General features: G+C 42.5%; 1 long non-coding RNA gene across 2 annotated transcripts; it reads left to right on the forward strand.

The window, feature by feature from the left end:
• Position 1: 1 nt before the first annotated feature.
• LOC142072814 (uncharacterized) lies at positions 2-12,527 on the forward strand. 2 transcript variants are annotated; one of them, XR_012669393.1, is made up of 2 exons: positions 2-135; positions 11,821-12,527. It is a non-coding gene; the product is annotated as an uncharacterized LOC142072814 (long non-coding RNA). The 2 variants fall into 2 exon arrangements; XR_012669394.1 differs by having other exon boundaries at positions 121-554.
• Positions 12,528-16,130: the final 3,603 nt, after the last annotated feature.

The raw sequence follows: 16,130 nt of genomic DNA on the forward strand, positions 1-16,130 counted from the left end.
TGCTACGGCGAATCTAGCCCTCTGCAGTCGGATCGGACGCTGCGCGCTCTGCACTGTCGCCTCGCGGCAATTGTATAAGGGCTATCGGGGGAGGGCTTGTGGACATTACTGCACCTGTATTCGGTGGCTGTAAAGGTACTTGAGTCACAGGAAGCCCATGCAATGTTCCTTTCCTTACGGCCAGACCACTGAACAGACGCTCCTGTCATTCAGTGTCTACTCCCTCCCTACTCCTTGTTGTACTGCAGGAAGCGGAACAAGGAGGCTTTTCTACCTTTTAACAAACCATGTTTTTAGATCTATTACAGTATAAGGGTCTACTTTCCACACAATATAGTGGGAGCAGCTGTCTCTCACTGACTTGCTTTCAGAAAACAGTTTCATTACTGAAAGGAATAGGTATAGCATAAGAGCCTGCATAAACTAGAACTACACAATGACGAGCGTTGCTAGAATCCTGAAGAGCTGGAGCGAGGGGCAACGAGGTGCAGTCTCTGGATCAGAGGTCCTTCACGGACGACACAGACGAGAGAATGGATTGGAATTTTGCAAGGGTGCATTTTTATTTGGCAAATGGTGACATGACAAAGTAAATAAGGAAGTGTTATTTACTCCTCATAAAACAAGAACAAGGGGCTACCAAATGAAATAAATAGATAGCAGGTTTAAAACAAACACAAGAAGGTATTTTTTCATGCAATGCACTGTCAACCTCTGGAACTCCTTGCTAGAGGGTGTTGTGAAGGCCAATACTATAATGGGGTTCAAAAGGGAGTTAGATAGATTCATGGAAGATAGGTCCATCAATAGCTATTAGCCAGGGTGGGCAAGAATGGTGTCCCTAGCCTATGTTTGCCAGAAGTTGGGCTTGGGTGACAGGGCATAGGTTATCATCAAGTGATCAATCTGTTCATTCCCTTTGGGGCACCTACCATTGGCCAGTGTCAGAGGACAGGATACTTGGCTTCATGGACCTTTGGTCTGACCCAGTATGGCCGTTCTTGTGAAATGGCTTCATCGCTACCTGCTCCCACTCCTCTTAAGAGTTAAAACAATGTCTGCAAGAACCAAAGATATTGCAGTCTCATGCAAAGGCACTAAGAACAAGGCATAGGAATCATGCATATATGATATCTTCATATATAAAAGGCCACTACTGTTGAGCTGCTAGTCCAATCCTAAACAAAAGGTCCTGGCTCATTCTAAAAATAGGCTGAGGACCGCAAAGACCAATAGAGACTTTACACTAATTCATACAAGTTTAATTTGCAGCATTTCTGAGGCAGCATTACCTATTGGCTTCCACATAACACTTGAGTGTAAGGGTGTCACTAAAATGAGATACAATCTGCTTATATATTACATATTAAAAATACTACATTAAAAGAAAATTTGCATGCAAGTCAAAAGTTAGTAATGCCAGATTCACTTACCCTTGCAATCTTAATTCTTCCCCTTTGTCCATCAAACCTCTGTACTGAATGAGGCAGGGATCATGTAGAAAAAGCATGTAATCATGTCATTAAAAACTGTATCATAAAGGGTATATGCATAAGGTGTCAAATTAGGCTGTACAGGAGATGCTAGCGCTGGCATTTCCTAACTTCCTAGTTTTGCAAACCAAACTTTGCAACCAAAATAACTTTCTTTTAACGTAGGTTTTTGGTGTGTAATTTCCTAGGCATGGTGTATTTTGTTTAATTTTTTAAGGAAAACTAAAATCACAGAAACAAATTCTGGCTGGTTTATGGAAAGAGGCATCCAAATGGGAAAACTAATAGATACAAAAGCAACACTGATTGCAACTATATTCTGATTGAGTCCATCCTTATTCACAGCCACCTTATTCATTCTGTACCTGCTAAGCGTAAAAATAATTTGCATAGGGAAGTGTATCAGGGCTATGGCCTGATCGAGGTAGCAAAAAGTATATGTACATAAACCTGTAGATTATATGCCATCACCTACACTTTATAACAATCCCTTTGCAATATTCACTGTGGAGGAAAATTAACTTCTACCTTCTGCTCCAACTTCTCGCTGCAGTTTCTTCTTTGGTATGTAAAGCTGCGATGGAATGTCAGAATTTGGCTTATAATATAAAATAAGACAATTACTAGAAAAATACATGTTCTGTAAACAGGTTAGAGACCATTCAAACTCCCAATTAAACCATAGGAATCTATTTTAATGGGAATTGGATCAGGCCTTTCTGTATTTAGTTCTTGTCTCTGCTAGGAAAAATGATACTTTAGTCAATCAAGCTAACTCAACATGATTGAAAAACCCAATTTAACACAAGTGTAGACCCAGTTTAACACCTTTACCTCTATTTAATAGGTCAGTTTATAATGTAAGCAGAACCTTTTTTCCTAGTCTAGGCAAGACAGAAGACACAAAATGAACAAGGAAATGGCATATTGCAAATAAATAAGATACTTCTAAAATTGGGAAAGAGGTTCAAAAGTAGTTAAATCTGACCCTAAAGCTGACCCTAAAAAATGTATGTCAATTATAGCAAACATGTTTCATTTATTAAAAAAATAGAAAAATTAAAGATCAAAAATACAAAAATATCAAAATAAAGTTATTCAGACTAATTTAAATAATATATTGATTTCTGTGGTGATGAACATAAACATTTGTTGAGCAAACAGATAAATACTGACTGAACATCAGAATGGCCATATTAGTCAGATCAATGGTTCATCTAGCCCATTACCCAGTCTACTGACAGTGGCCAGTGCCTGATGCCTCGGAATGAATGAACAGAACAGGGCAATTACTGAGTTTTCCATCCCCTGTTATCCAGCTTCAGCATTTGGCAGTCAGAGGTTTAGGGGCATCCAGAGCATGGGGTTGCATCCTTACCATTTTGGCTAATAGCCACTAATGGACCTATTCTCCATTAACTTATCTAATTCTTTTTTGAACCCAGTTATACTTTTGGCCTTCACAACATCCCATGGCAATGAGTTCCACAGGTTGACTGTGCATTGTGTGAAGAAGTACTTCCTTTTGTTGATTTAAACCTGCTGCCTATTAATTTCATCGTGTGATCCCTGGTTCTTGTGTTATATGAAGAGGTAAATAACACTTCCTTATTCACTTTCTCTACATCATTCATGATTTTACAGACCTCTGTCATAATCCCCCTTTGTTTTTTCAAAGATGAACTGTCCCAGTCTTTTTAATCTCCTCTCATATGGAAGCTGTTCCATACCCCTAATTCATTTTCGTAGTCCTTCTGTATCTTTTCCATTTCTAATATATCTTTTCTGAGGTGGGGCTACCAGTACTGCATGCAGTATTCAAGGTGTGGGCATACCATAGATTTATATAGTGGCATTATGATATTTATTGTTTTATTATCTATCCCTTTCCTAATGGTTCCTAACATTCTGTTGGCTTTTTTGACTGTTGCTACACACTGAGCGGATGTTTTCAGAGAACTATCCACAGTGACTCCGCAATCTCTTTCTTGAATGGTAACAGGTAATTTAGACCACATAATTTTGTATGTCTAATTGGGATTATGCTTTCCAATGTGCATTACTCTGCATTTATCAACACTGAATTTCATCTGCCATTTTGTTGCCCAGTCACCCAGTTTTGTGAGATCCCTGTGTAATTCTTTGCAGTCTGCTTTGGACTTAACTATCTTGAAGAGATGCCTTCATCAGTAGAACTTCACCTAAATGAGAAGCCAGATGGCGTAGGCAGCACTGCTACCAGGTTGATGTAATATACTTAGACTTCTGTCAGGTATTTGACTTGGTACTACACAACAATTTGATTAACAAACTAAAATGATATAAAATCAACATGATACACATTAAATTGATTAAAACTGCACAACCAATAGGTCTCAAAATGTAATTGTAAATAGGGAACTGTCATCAAGTGGGTGTGTTTCTAGTGGAGTCCCAAACAAAGCAAATTCTGGCCATATGCTATTTAACATTGAGCTTGAAGAAAACACAAAATAATTACCGATAAAACTTGTAGATGACACAAAGACTGGAGGCATGACAAATAATGAAGTTCACTGATAGAGCAATCTGGGTCACTTGGCAAGCTGGGTGCAGGCTAAAAATATATGTTTCAATAAAGCCAAATGTAAAATTATATATCTAGGAAAAAAGAATGTAGGCCATACTTACAGAAAGGGGGACTCTCTCCTGGGAAATAGTGACTCTGAAGAAGATTTGTGAGTTATTATGGATAATCAGCTGAATATGATTACAATACTATTACGCTCCAGCCAAAAGGGCTAATGCAATACTTGGATGTATAAACAGGAAATATCAAGAGCAGGAGTAGAAAGATTATATTACATTACCTCTGTATTTGGCACTTGTGCAACCACTACTGCAATACCTTGTCCAGTCTGGAATCCAAAATTTAAGAAGGATGTTGAAAAATTCGAGATGGTTTGGAGAAGAGCTATGAGAATGATTAAAGAATTGGAAAAAAAAGGAGCTCAATCTATTTAGCTCACCAAAACGGTTAAGGGGTGATTTGATCACAGTGTATAAGTACCTACCTAGAGCAAAATTCGATAATAGAGGGCTATTTAATCTACCAGACAAAGGCATAACACGATCCAATGGCTGGAAGTTGAAGCTAGACAAATTCAGATTAGAAAGAAGGCATAACAGTGGTTAATTAACCACTGAAACAACTTACCAAGGCCTATGGTGGATTCTCCATCACTGGAAATTTTTGAATCAAGATTGGATGTTTTTCTAAGAAACCCACTCTAATTCAAACAGGAATTAATTCAGGGAAGTCCGAGGGCAGGGGCGGGCAAACTTTTTGGCCTGAGGGCCGCATTGGATTTCTGAAATTGTATTGAGGGTTGGTTAGGGAAGGCTGTGCCCCCGCCTCCTATCCACCCCCCCCCCGGCTTCTTGCCCCCTGATGGCTCCCCGGCGACCCCTGCCCCATCTACCCCACCGCTCTCTGTCCCCTGACCGCCCCCGGGCCCCCTGCCCCATCCAACCTCCCCTCTCCTTTCTGACTGCCCCCCAGGACCCCTGCCCCATCCTACCACCCCTTCTCCCTGACTGCCCCCCAACCCCCCCGCCCCTAACTACCCACTGCCGCCCCATCCAACCCCCCTCTCCTTCCTGACTGCCCCGGGACCCCTGCCCCATCCACACCCCCCCGCTACCTGTCCCCTGACCGCCCCCGGAACCCCCTCCCCTGACTGCCCCCCACTGCCGCATCCAACCCTGCCTCTCCTTCCTGACTGCCCTCCTGGGACCCCTGCTCCCTGACCACCCTGAACCCTATCCACACCCCCAGCCCCTGATCACGCCCCAAACTCCCCTGCCCTCTAGCCAACGCTCCCCCCGCCCCTTTACCGTGCTGCCTGGAGCACCGGTGGCTGGCGGCGCAGCTGCCCCAGGACAGGCAGCCACACCGCGCAGCACAGAGCACCGGGTCAGGCCTTGGCTCTGAAGCTGTGCTGCCCCAGGAGCTCGTAGCCCAGAGCATTGCACTGGCGGTGCAGTGAGCTGAGGCTGCGAGAGAGGGGCAACAGTAGGGGAGAGGCCGGGGGCGAGCCTCCCAGGCCAGGAACTCAGGGGCCGGGGAGGAAGGTCCCACGGGCTGTAGTTTGCCCACCTCTGTCCTAGGGCCTGTGTTATACAGTAGGTCACACCAGAGGATCACAGTGGGCGCTTCTGGCCCTATAAACTATGAATGGGAATAAAAGTAATTGTTTATTTTTCAATTAACACTGTAATGGGGTTGAATCTACAAATAAAAAAAAAGTATTAATGATCTCAAACAAAACAATCGGTACACAAGATCTGACAATACAATGTAGCTGTCTGCAACTTGAGGTCACGGGAAACTATTTCTAGCTTCTGAGGAGAGAAATCCAAATGGGCAGCATTGTTCCAAACTACAAGTATTGTTGACCTAGCTGAAAAAGTAATACAGAGGGCAGTTCTACACTGGAAGTGCTACATTGGCAGAACTGCACTGAAGCAGCTGTGCCACTGTTGTGCGTCTGGTGAAGATGCTCTATGCCGACGGGCGATGAAAACTATTTTATCAAGAAAAGGTGATCTTTAATGAAGTGTAAGTAAGCATATTATAGCAGGAAAAAAGAATTTGATTCAAATCTTCAAGGCTGAAACTGGTTAGGTTCTCTGTAAGCAGAATTAGCATCCCCCATGAAGTGTGTCAAGCACAATGTTATACCTACACACAGTTATATACTGGTATAATTAGCTCAGTTGGGGGTGTGGTTTTTTACCAGTATTGCTGTAATTACATTGCTGTAATGTGGATGCAGTTATGCTGGTGTAAAAGTGCCTTATATAGTTTATTCCCCTTCCTGTATGGGAACATCTATACCACCAAATGAAATCTTTACACCTGTATGTCCACACTAGAGGAGATCATATCACTTTAACTACACCATAACAATTAACGTGGTACAACTTGTGTGTGTAGACCAGGCTTTAGAGAAAGAGAAAAGCAAAGATGTTTCTGTAGCAAGAACAGAAGTAAAATATTTTCCCTACATTTAGCCTACTTTCTGATAGTATACAACTGTTCAGCGAATCTAATTTATACTAAGACTATTGTTTAACACCTTCTGTTTTCTATATGGCTGTATAGTCTAGAAGCTAGTCTACGCTTAAAATTTGGATTGACATAGCAACAGCACTCAGGGGTGAGTAGTAAGGTACTACTTGATCCCTAGCTGCAGTTAGAGAATCATATTTTAGTAATTCATAGATTCATAGATATTTAGGTCAGAAGGGACCATTATGATCATCTAGTCTGACCTCCTGCACAATGTAGGACACAGAATTTCACCCACCACTAGGAATGCTTTTCTTCACCTGCTCCTGCCCAAGACATTGCTACCATTTCTCTTGGCTGTGAACCTGATAAGGATTTGATTCATGCCTTTGTCACCTTAACACTGAATTACTGTAATGTGCTTTATATTGCACCACACTTTAATCCTGAAACTTGAGTTGATGCAGAAGGTATTAGAAAGTGTCATGTTACTGGGATCATGTGACCACTGTGTTCTACACTGGTTGTCTATTGGTTTTTCAAGTGGAATTTAAGGTATTGGTTTTAGCCTGTAAAATCCTAAATGACTTGAAACCTGCCTCCTTAAGGGATCACTTCTCCAGTGCCATACTGCTGCAGTTATGATCAGCAAAGGTGATACAGTGGGAGTCTCCGTCAGTTAACAGACGGCTGGTGGTACACCGTTCTCTATAAAGGGCACTAATTTTTGAATAAGGTTCCACAGTTGGTCTGAAATAATTCAGAATTCTTGATGTTTAGGGCATACTGCAAAGCCAATCTTTTTACCCAGGGATTTGAAGAAGGTGGTAGGGCCATTTTTTGTGAGGGATGAGAGTTTTAGTAGGAAAAGTCCTGCCTGCTAAGCTATATTAGGAGAGGATTTTTGCTGGAATTTCCCCCTCAAACTTTGCTCCTGATTTTATATTGACTGCATTTTTTAATAGTGTCAAAGGTGCCTAGAATAGTAGATGAGAGCCGTTTTATATCATTATAAATTAAAATAAATAAGATCTACATTGTGAGATAATGATCTACCCTGAATAAGTGCCAATGCCTTGTTGCACTGCCCCAGCAGAAGCCTGGAATGGAGATTGTGACTTAGTTCCAGGTTTCTTAACTGACCTTCTTTTTCTTTCTGACCTTCCCCGCCCCCAGTGCTATAAAAACTCCACGGCCCACCAGTGTCACAATTACTGGTTTTCTACGTATAAAAGCCAGCGTTGGCGTGAGGGGGTAGCAAGCAGGGCAGTTGTCTGGGGCCCCATGCCATAGGGGCTCCCACAAAGCTACATTGCTCAGGTTTTGGCTTCAGCCCCAGGTGGCGGGGCTCAGGGCCCCTGGGCTTCAGCCCCATACAGTTGGGCTTCAGCTTTCTGCCCTGGGGCCCCAGTGAGTGTAATGCTGGCCCTGCTTGGGCACTGACTTAGTTCACATCAACACTCCAGAATTCTGCTGCACTGGTCACGGATGTGAAGAGGTGGGATCCTTGACTGACACAGCCGTGCTGGCCAAAGGCCCTAGCATATATGCAGTTATACTTTTGCCAGTATAGCTTATTTTGCTCAGTGTGTGTGTGTACAGAATAAACTACCAGCAAAAGGACAGGTTTGCTCGTATATGCATTGGCGCTGAGTTTCTAATCTGCTCCCCCTGGCCACGCCCTCACTCCACCCCTTCCCCCAATGCCCCAACCGTGCCCTGCTTCTTCCCACCCTGACTCCGCCTCCACCCTGCCTCTTCCCCACCCAGTTCCGCCCCCTCCCTTGAGCGCGCTTCACCCTCGCTCCTTCTCACCTCCCCCCAGCACCTCCTGATGCTGCGAAACAGCTGTTTGCAGCTTTAAGTAGGGCCATCGATTAATTGCAGTTAACTCATGCAGCAGGTGGTAGGCGTTGGGAGGGAGAGTGAGGCGCTGATTGGCGGGGCCCACCGGGGGGGGCAGGAGGCGTTGTGGGGAGGGAGAGGCATTGATCGGGGGCCTATGAGTTGGCGCCTATGAGTATATGCTGTGCCTACAATAGGAGTGCTTTGACAGTATAATATAATATACCAGTATACCTATATCGTCAGAATGTTCCTAGTGTAGGCATGGCATAAGACAAGAGCGTGACTTTAGGGCCTGGTTTACATTAAAAATTCAGACTGATATAGCTACAGCACTCAGGGTTGTGAAAAATTCTTGCCCCTGAGCACCACAGCTATGCCAATCTAACCTCTGGTTAGAAACACAGCTAGGTTGATGGAAGAATGCTTCTGTTGACCTAGCTACCACTGCTCGGGGAGGTGGAGTTCATACAGAGCTAGAAAATCGCTCTCTCTCATAGGCGCCGACTCCGTAGGTGCTCCAGGGCTGGAGCACCCACAGGGAAAAATTAGAGGGTGCTCTGCACCCACTGGCAGCCAAGCTCCCTGCCCCGTATCCCTCCACACCTCCTCCTCTGCCTCCTCCCAGCCCGTCCCGTCTCCGCTCCTCCCTCCCTCCCAGTGCTTGCTGCTGCCAAACAGCTGTAGCAAGCTCTGGGAGGGAGCGGGGAGGAGTGGGAATGTGGCGCACTTAGGGAAGAAGGCGGGGATCTGGGGAATGAGTCGAATAGGGGCAGGGAGGGGGTGGAGACTTTGGGGAAGGGGTTGGAATGGAGGCGGGAGGGGGCGGGGCAGGGGTGGAGTCGGGGTGGGGCTGGGGGCAGAGGGTGGTTGAATACTCACCGGTGCCAGAAGAAGTTGGCACCTATGCTTTCTGTCACCGTAGGATGCACCTATGCTATAGGGTTACAGTGGTATAACTGCAGCACTGCCGCTTTAGCCACTACAGTGTAGATAAACCCTGGGTCACAATCTCACTTCTTGTTCTCCTGCTGCTTCAAGGAGGGAGTAAACTGCACCAGATCTATATCCACCACTATGCTGCTTCGAGCACTGAGAACAGGGATTGAGCTGAGACTCTACATTCGACCTTCTGTCTTGACCCCTCCCAACCACCTGGGTCTTGTCTACACTAGGAAAAATAAGGTGTGTTCTTAACTCAAGGAAGTTAACTCAAAGTAAAGTCCCCAAGACAAGGCAGTTTGTAGGTTTTACATGAGTTAGCAGCAAGTCAGTCTGAAGTCTAAGCTTCCCCACAGGAGCAGCATAGCAGATTCACAGGGCTATGATGTAACCGTGGTGGCGCACAGAATGGACTTCCATTTTGAAAAGTCCCTCGCAAGTCATCTTCTTTCAGCCAAAGTCAGCATGAGAGGATTTAGCTTTCCTAAGTCCCTCAAAAATGCATCTTCTAGCCTACTTTGATGTTGGCCTTGTGCTCTACTTCCTTCAATCTCAGCTCTATAAACCTTTTGTATAGTGTACCTTCTTCTGCACATTGCACATGACCCCACCATTGCAGCCATCTTGCTTTCAACTAGTGCAAGACTGCAACGTGCCAGGATTGTCTAAGTATCTCCTTGTTTGTGAGAAAAATCATACAATGGATGTTAAGAATATGCCTGAACTTTTAACACTAATAGGGTTTAGTTTCCTCTCTTCAACTTTTTAACAGCTATGTTTCTGTTCCATATAGCTGAGTTGTCATCACTACCACACTGAACATTCATATCTTCATTGGCCTTTGAAGATGCTGAATGCCACTGATACAAGACTGAACCAACACATGACTTCTTCAGTTACAGAACCTCCTGCTGTCAGTCAACTACCCAGATAGATAAAACTATTCATCCATTCAATATCATGCAGCATTAGCAGATCGTTTGTTTCCATTTTGTAGGAGGCATGAATAGTTTTGGTTTTATCACTATTGATCTTAAGTCCCATAAATTCTGCAGTTTTTGCAGCTCTTCCAGCATTAGCTGCAGTAGATCAGTAGTCTCTCCAAGTAAGGCAATATCATCCTCATATTCAAGATCTTCTAAAGACAAATCTTTACATTTCGCACCTCCTACTTTGGTCTCTATCACTTTGTCTATTAAAACATTAAATAACATAGGTGAGAGAATGCATCCCTAGCATACTCCTCATTCTACTGAAAAGCTGTCTATAATGCAACCTTTGACCTTCACACAGCTAAATGCATCACAATACAGCTCCCCAGCTAGGCACATAAAGTCCTCTGGCAATCCGTACTGGCATAGGAGTATTACCAGTGCTGATCGATGCAGTGAGTTAAAAGCTGCTGCAAAGTCTATAAACATGATGTTAACTTCCTTTTGTCATTCTAGTCATTTTTCAGTAAGTCTGAAAAGCATATATAGCATGGATTATAGCTTGACCTGTATGGAAACTACACTGATTGTCTCTCATTTTGGGATTGAGACAATATTCCTGTTGGTTTACTAAGTAAATACCTTCCCTGGGAGTGACAGCAGTGTTATTCCCCTATAATTTGAGCAAACTGATCAGTTTCCTTGTTTGAAAAAAGAAATGATATAGCCCCCTTTCCAATCTTCTGGAACGTGACAGGTGTCACAAACTTTAAGTAGGGCCACCGATTAATTGCAGTTAACTCATGTGATTAACTCAAAAAAATTAATTGTGATTAAAAAAAATAATTGAGATTAATCACAGTTTTCATTGCACTGTTAAACAGTAGAATATTGATTGAAATGAATTAAATATTTTTGGATGTTTTTCTATATATATGGATTTCAATTACAACACAATACAAAGTGTATACTGCTCACTTTATATTATTTTTATTACAAATATTTGCACTGTAAAATGATAAACAAAAACAGTATTTTTCAATTCACCTCATACAAGTACTTAAGTGCAATCTCTTTATTGTGAAAGTGAAACTTACAAGTGTAGTTTTTTTTTTTTTTTAACATAACTGCACTCAAAAACAAATCAATGCAAAACTTTAGAGCCGACAAGTCCACTCAGTCCTACTTCTCATTCAGGCAATCGCTAAGACAAACAAGTTTGTTTACATTTACGGGAGATCATGTTGCCCACTTCTTATTTACACTGTCACCAGGAAGTGAGAACAGGCGTTCGCAAGGGACTTTTGTATCCTGCATTGCAAGGTATTTACGTGCCACATATAAACATTTGTATGCCCTTTCATGCTTCCACCGCCATTCCAGAGGACATGCTTCCATACTGATGATGATGCTCGTTAAAAAAATAATGTGTAAATTAAATTTGTGACTAAACTCCTTGGGGGAGAATTGTATGTCTCTGGCCATATATTTCATGTTATAGTAGTCTCGGATGATGACTCAGCACATGTTAATTTTAAGAACATTTTCCTTTCAGATTTGACAAAACACAAAGAAGGTACCAATGGGAGATTTCTAAAAATAGCTACAGCACTCGACCCAAGGTTTAAGAATCTGAAGTGCCTTCCAAAATCTGAGAGGAATGAGGTGTGGAGCATGCGTTCAGAAGTCTTAAAAGAGCAACACTCTGATGCGGAAACTACAGAACCCAAATCACCAAAAATCAACCTTCTGCTGGTGGCATCTGATTCAGAAGATGAAAATGCACATGCATTGTTCCGCACTGCTTTGGATTGTTATAGAACAGAACACATTGTTAGCATGGATGTCAGTCCTCTGAATGGCAGTTGAAGCATGAAGCGACATATAAATCTTTAGCGCATCTGGCATGTAAATATCTTGTGACACCAGCTACAACAGTGCCATGCAAACACCTGTTCTCACTTTCAGGTGACATTGTGAACAAGAAGCAGGCAGCATTATCTCCTGCAAATGTAAGCAAATTTGTTTGTCTGAGTGATTGGCTGAAGAAGAAATAGGACTGAGTGGACTTGTAGGCTCTGAAGTTTTATATTGTTTTATTTGTGAATGCAGTTTTTTTTGGTACACAATTCTACATTTGTAAGTTCAACTTTCATGATAAAGAGATTGCAGTACAATACTCGTATTAGGTGAATTCAAAAATAGTTTTTCTTTTGTTTTTTTACAGTGAAAATATTGGTAATAAAAATAAATATAAAGTGAGCACTGTATACTTTATATTCTGTGTTATAACTGAAATCAATATATTTGAAAATATAGATATTATCCAAAAATATTTAAATAAATGGTAATCTATTATTAACAGTGCGATTAATCGCATGAGTAATCACGATTAATTTTTTAATTGGTTGACAGCCCTACTTTTAAGACAACTCTATGAAACCATGAACTAATCCAGACCTCTTTAGGAGTTCTGATGAAATATTGTCAAGACCAGTTGCTTTATCATTCCATAACTGTTTGACTGCAAGCATCAATTCCTTTAATGTCACCAGCCTGTTTTTTGCTGGGTTCATTTTTGGAGAAGTTGTAGTTCACATCTTGGTGGGGATCTGTTAATTAATTCACAAAAACACCCATGCCAATTGTTAAGTTGTTCATTAATTCCTGGCACTATTTTCCATGTTTGTCCTTAACTAGCAGATGCCACAAGAATGGACATCCAATTATGTCCTTCAAAATCTCAAATACCCTCTCTCTCCACTCCCCTCCTCTAGGACACTAGTGGGGTAGTTAATACCCCATGGATGTTAGATGGGGTGGGATCTGAGTTACTACAGAGAATTCTTTCCTGGGTATCTGGTTGGTGAATCTTGCTCACATACTCACGGTTCAGCTGATGGCCATATTTCGGGTCAGGAAGGAATTTTCCTCCAGGGCAGATTGGAAGAGGCCCTGGGGGTTTTTCGCCTTCCTCTGTAGCATGGGGCACTGGTCACTTGCTGGAGGATTCTCTGTACCTTGAAGTCTTTAAACCATGATTTGAGGACTTCAATGGCTCAGACATAGGTGAGAGGTTTATTGCAGGAGTGGGTGGGGGAGATTCTGTGGCCTGCATTGTGCAGGAGGTCAGACTAGATGATCATAATGGTCCCTTCTGACCTTAATATCTGAGTCTATGAGTTCAGGGGCAAGAAACGGTGCCCTGCAACCCCCCCCCCCCCAAAGAAGAGAGAGTGCGAGACCCATCATAGTAGTGCCAGCAATTTGCCACACTGCTTATTCATTTCTTTTCCTCTATTGCCCATTTCCTCCTCTCCTCAGTGACTGTGACTCAGTGCAACCATTCTGCACTGCACCTCTTTTCTGTCTCACAATTTGATGGTATCATCTGTATCCAATGTCACTTTTGCATTCGCCTTAGTCCAAGTTGTTCTCCAGCAATCTCTGTGGTAGAATCCAAAATAAAGTCCACTCTTCCTTCATGGTAGACAGCTGGTCATCCAATATAGTGTATTTATTGGAAATTAATACCTTGTAATGCTTAGCAGCTGCTTCATCACAAAGCTTATCAACACTGAAGCATCTCGATGCAACAGATACCGACGTATGCAATATCACTGTTGCTATTAGAAGTTGACAATCAGACTCTACAGCACTCCTAAATACACATACATCCTGGATAAGTTTAATCACAGGCTTCGGAACTAGACTGTGATCCAAGGTTGCACTGTTGCCCCAAGTATATCAAAATGTACACGTATGGCAATACTTGTGCTGAAACCAGGTAGCTATTAAGAAATAGTTCATGTGTGGCAGCAAATTCTAATAGACACACCATTACCTGATCTCTCCTCTGTTAAACTGTGTCATCCCAATACCAGTTCTATTATGGCCAGTTCTTGTGTTCATATCTCCTAAAATGACAATGTGAAGTTGGGGTGACTTACTAGATACAATGTCATCTAACATGCCATAAAAAGCCTCTTTGTCAACATCAGACCTTGCATCATGTGGCGCATATGTACTAATAACTACTGCACGTCCTATCTTCAGACAGAAAATGGCAGCAATCAAATATGGAGAACAAGCTTGTCAAGTCAGTAGTGTAGGTTGCACCCTTGTGTGGCCAGAATCAGAGCAACACTGGTATGCCTATCAGATGTATCCCAGACATGCAACAACTGAAAGATCCGACCACAATGAGTCAGAGCTGTGCTCTCAGTGTTCAAATTCCACAATGTTTCCTGTATGACATGTATATCAACATTAAACCTTCCAATTTTTAAGCCAGGAGAGTTGTTTTTCTGCCGACTCTTAATGATCAAACATTCCACGATCCTGTCCTCCGTGCAGAACAGGACATACCCTCTTTATATCCAATGCTTTCCCCAATTTCTGATTTATGGAAAACCCACCAACATATGGTCCAAACCCTCTGCATGTAGTAGAAGATTTAGATGAATCCTGATGCTTGGCTCTATTGTGAGTAGCAGATGAAACTGCCAAACTTTTATGTCCTTTTCTTGTGTGTCAAATGTGGGAAGGTTTTATGGGGATGGCTTGCCAGGCCATCACCCCACCCTCACACTTTATCTGGGCTTGGGACTAGCACTAGGAACAGGGAACTTAGTGTTGTGGTTCATCCTTCCCTACCCTAGCAGATGAAGTTAAAGACTAACGTGTGTGAAACCACAAACTGCCTTGTCTTCGCTAAAATTTCACCTGGTGTTAATTAACTTGAGTTAGGTAACTTTTTTCCTAGAGAAAACACAGTCCTGCACTGGGAAGGAGGAGTGGCTTTATGGAGTCCACTTCTACTCCTGTACTGCTACCTGTGAGGTAGGTAGTGCAGGGGCATAAGGGGGTGTTTTGCTAGACCACAATTTGGTACTACATAAATATATACAGAGATTTTTTACTTATGTAGTTTTTTTGCTTTAATATTTTCTTTGAGGTTTAGAGAAATAAAAGAGACAGGGACATACGATACTCGAAAGAAACCAAACTTATAGAACGCCATAAAGACACATTTTTGATTCAAAACATATTAACATTGAACATTAGAAGCCTTATGTACACTTAGGAATTATTTAGTAAATTTCTCTAACACTAACACTGGATCAGCTGCCTTTAACAGGAACTGAGGATGCTTAGCATCTTTCAAATTGGGTCTTGATCTTCTAACTTTCCCAACAAAGGAGAGCAAGCAGGTAAAGTTACATCTTAAGAGATTTTTTTCCTCCAGGAAGTTATGAGCCAGTGAAAAGGAGGGGTTATAATGAAATCCCTCTTATACTCCAAAAACTATACTAGAGCTTATAAACAGACCATGAATCTGAAAACGCACAGACCTGCTGCTCCAAAACTCGTACATAAGAGGACTGGAAAAAACAGACTCCTGAATGAGAGCTCGTTGCGTTTAACGTCGCTCCCTGAGGTGGGGGCGGAGGACGAGGGGAGATGTTGCCATCTGTTTCATTAACATTTGAAATCAGTTATACAAAATGTCACGGCAGCTGATGAAATAAAATTATAAATAATCGCTTGCACTGACTTTTACCAGCAAGAAAACAAAGACATCGCCAGAAAATGTTGTGAAATCTGTGAACTGGCAGGCACAGAGAAGGAGGATCGCGCACTCAGTACCGATGATACATGCAGTGAGTGTGGGACACAGCAGAAGTGAGCACACGAGTGTCACACATACAGTGAAGGCGCGATAGTTACCTACAAACAGTGAACGTGAGAATCCGTCGCCCTCATAGCGCGTTGCCGTTACACACACAGCGTCTGGTGTGTACACACACACACACACACACACACACACACAGAGCGACAGTCACATGCCTGGCGCGTGCGAGA

Source organism: Caretta caretta, chromosome 7 (assembly GCF_965140235.1).
Source record: "Caretta caretta isolate rCarCar2 chromosome 7, rCarCar1.hap1, whole genome shotgun sequence".
In the NCBI taxonomy this organism is placed as follows: domain Eukaryota; kingdom Metazoa; phylum Chordata; order Testudines; family Cheloniidae; genus Caretta; species Caretta caretta.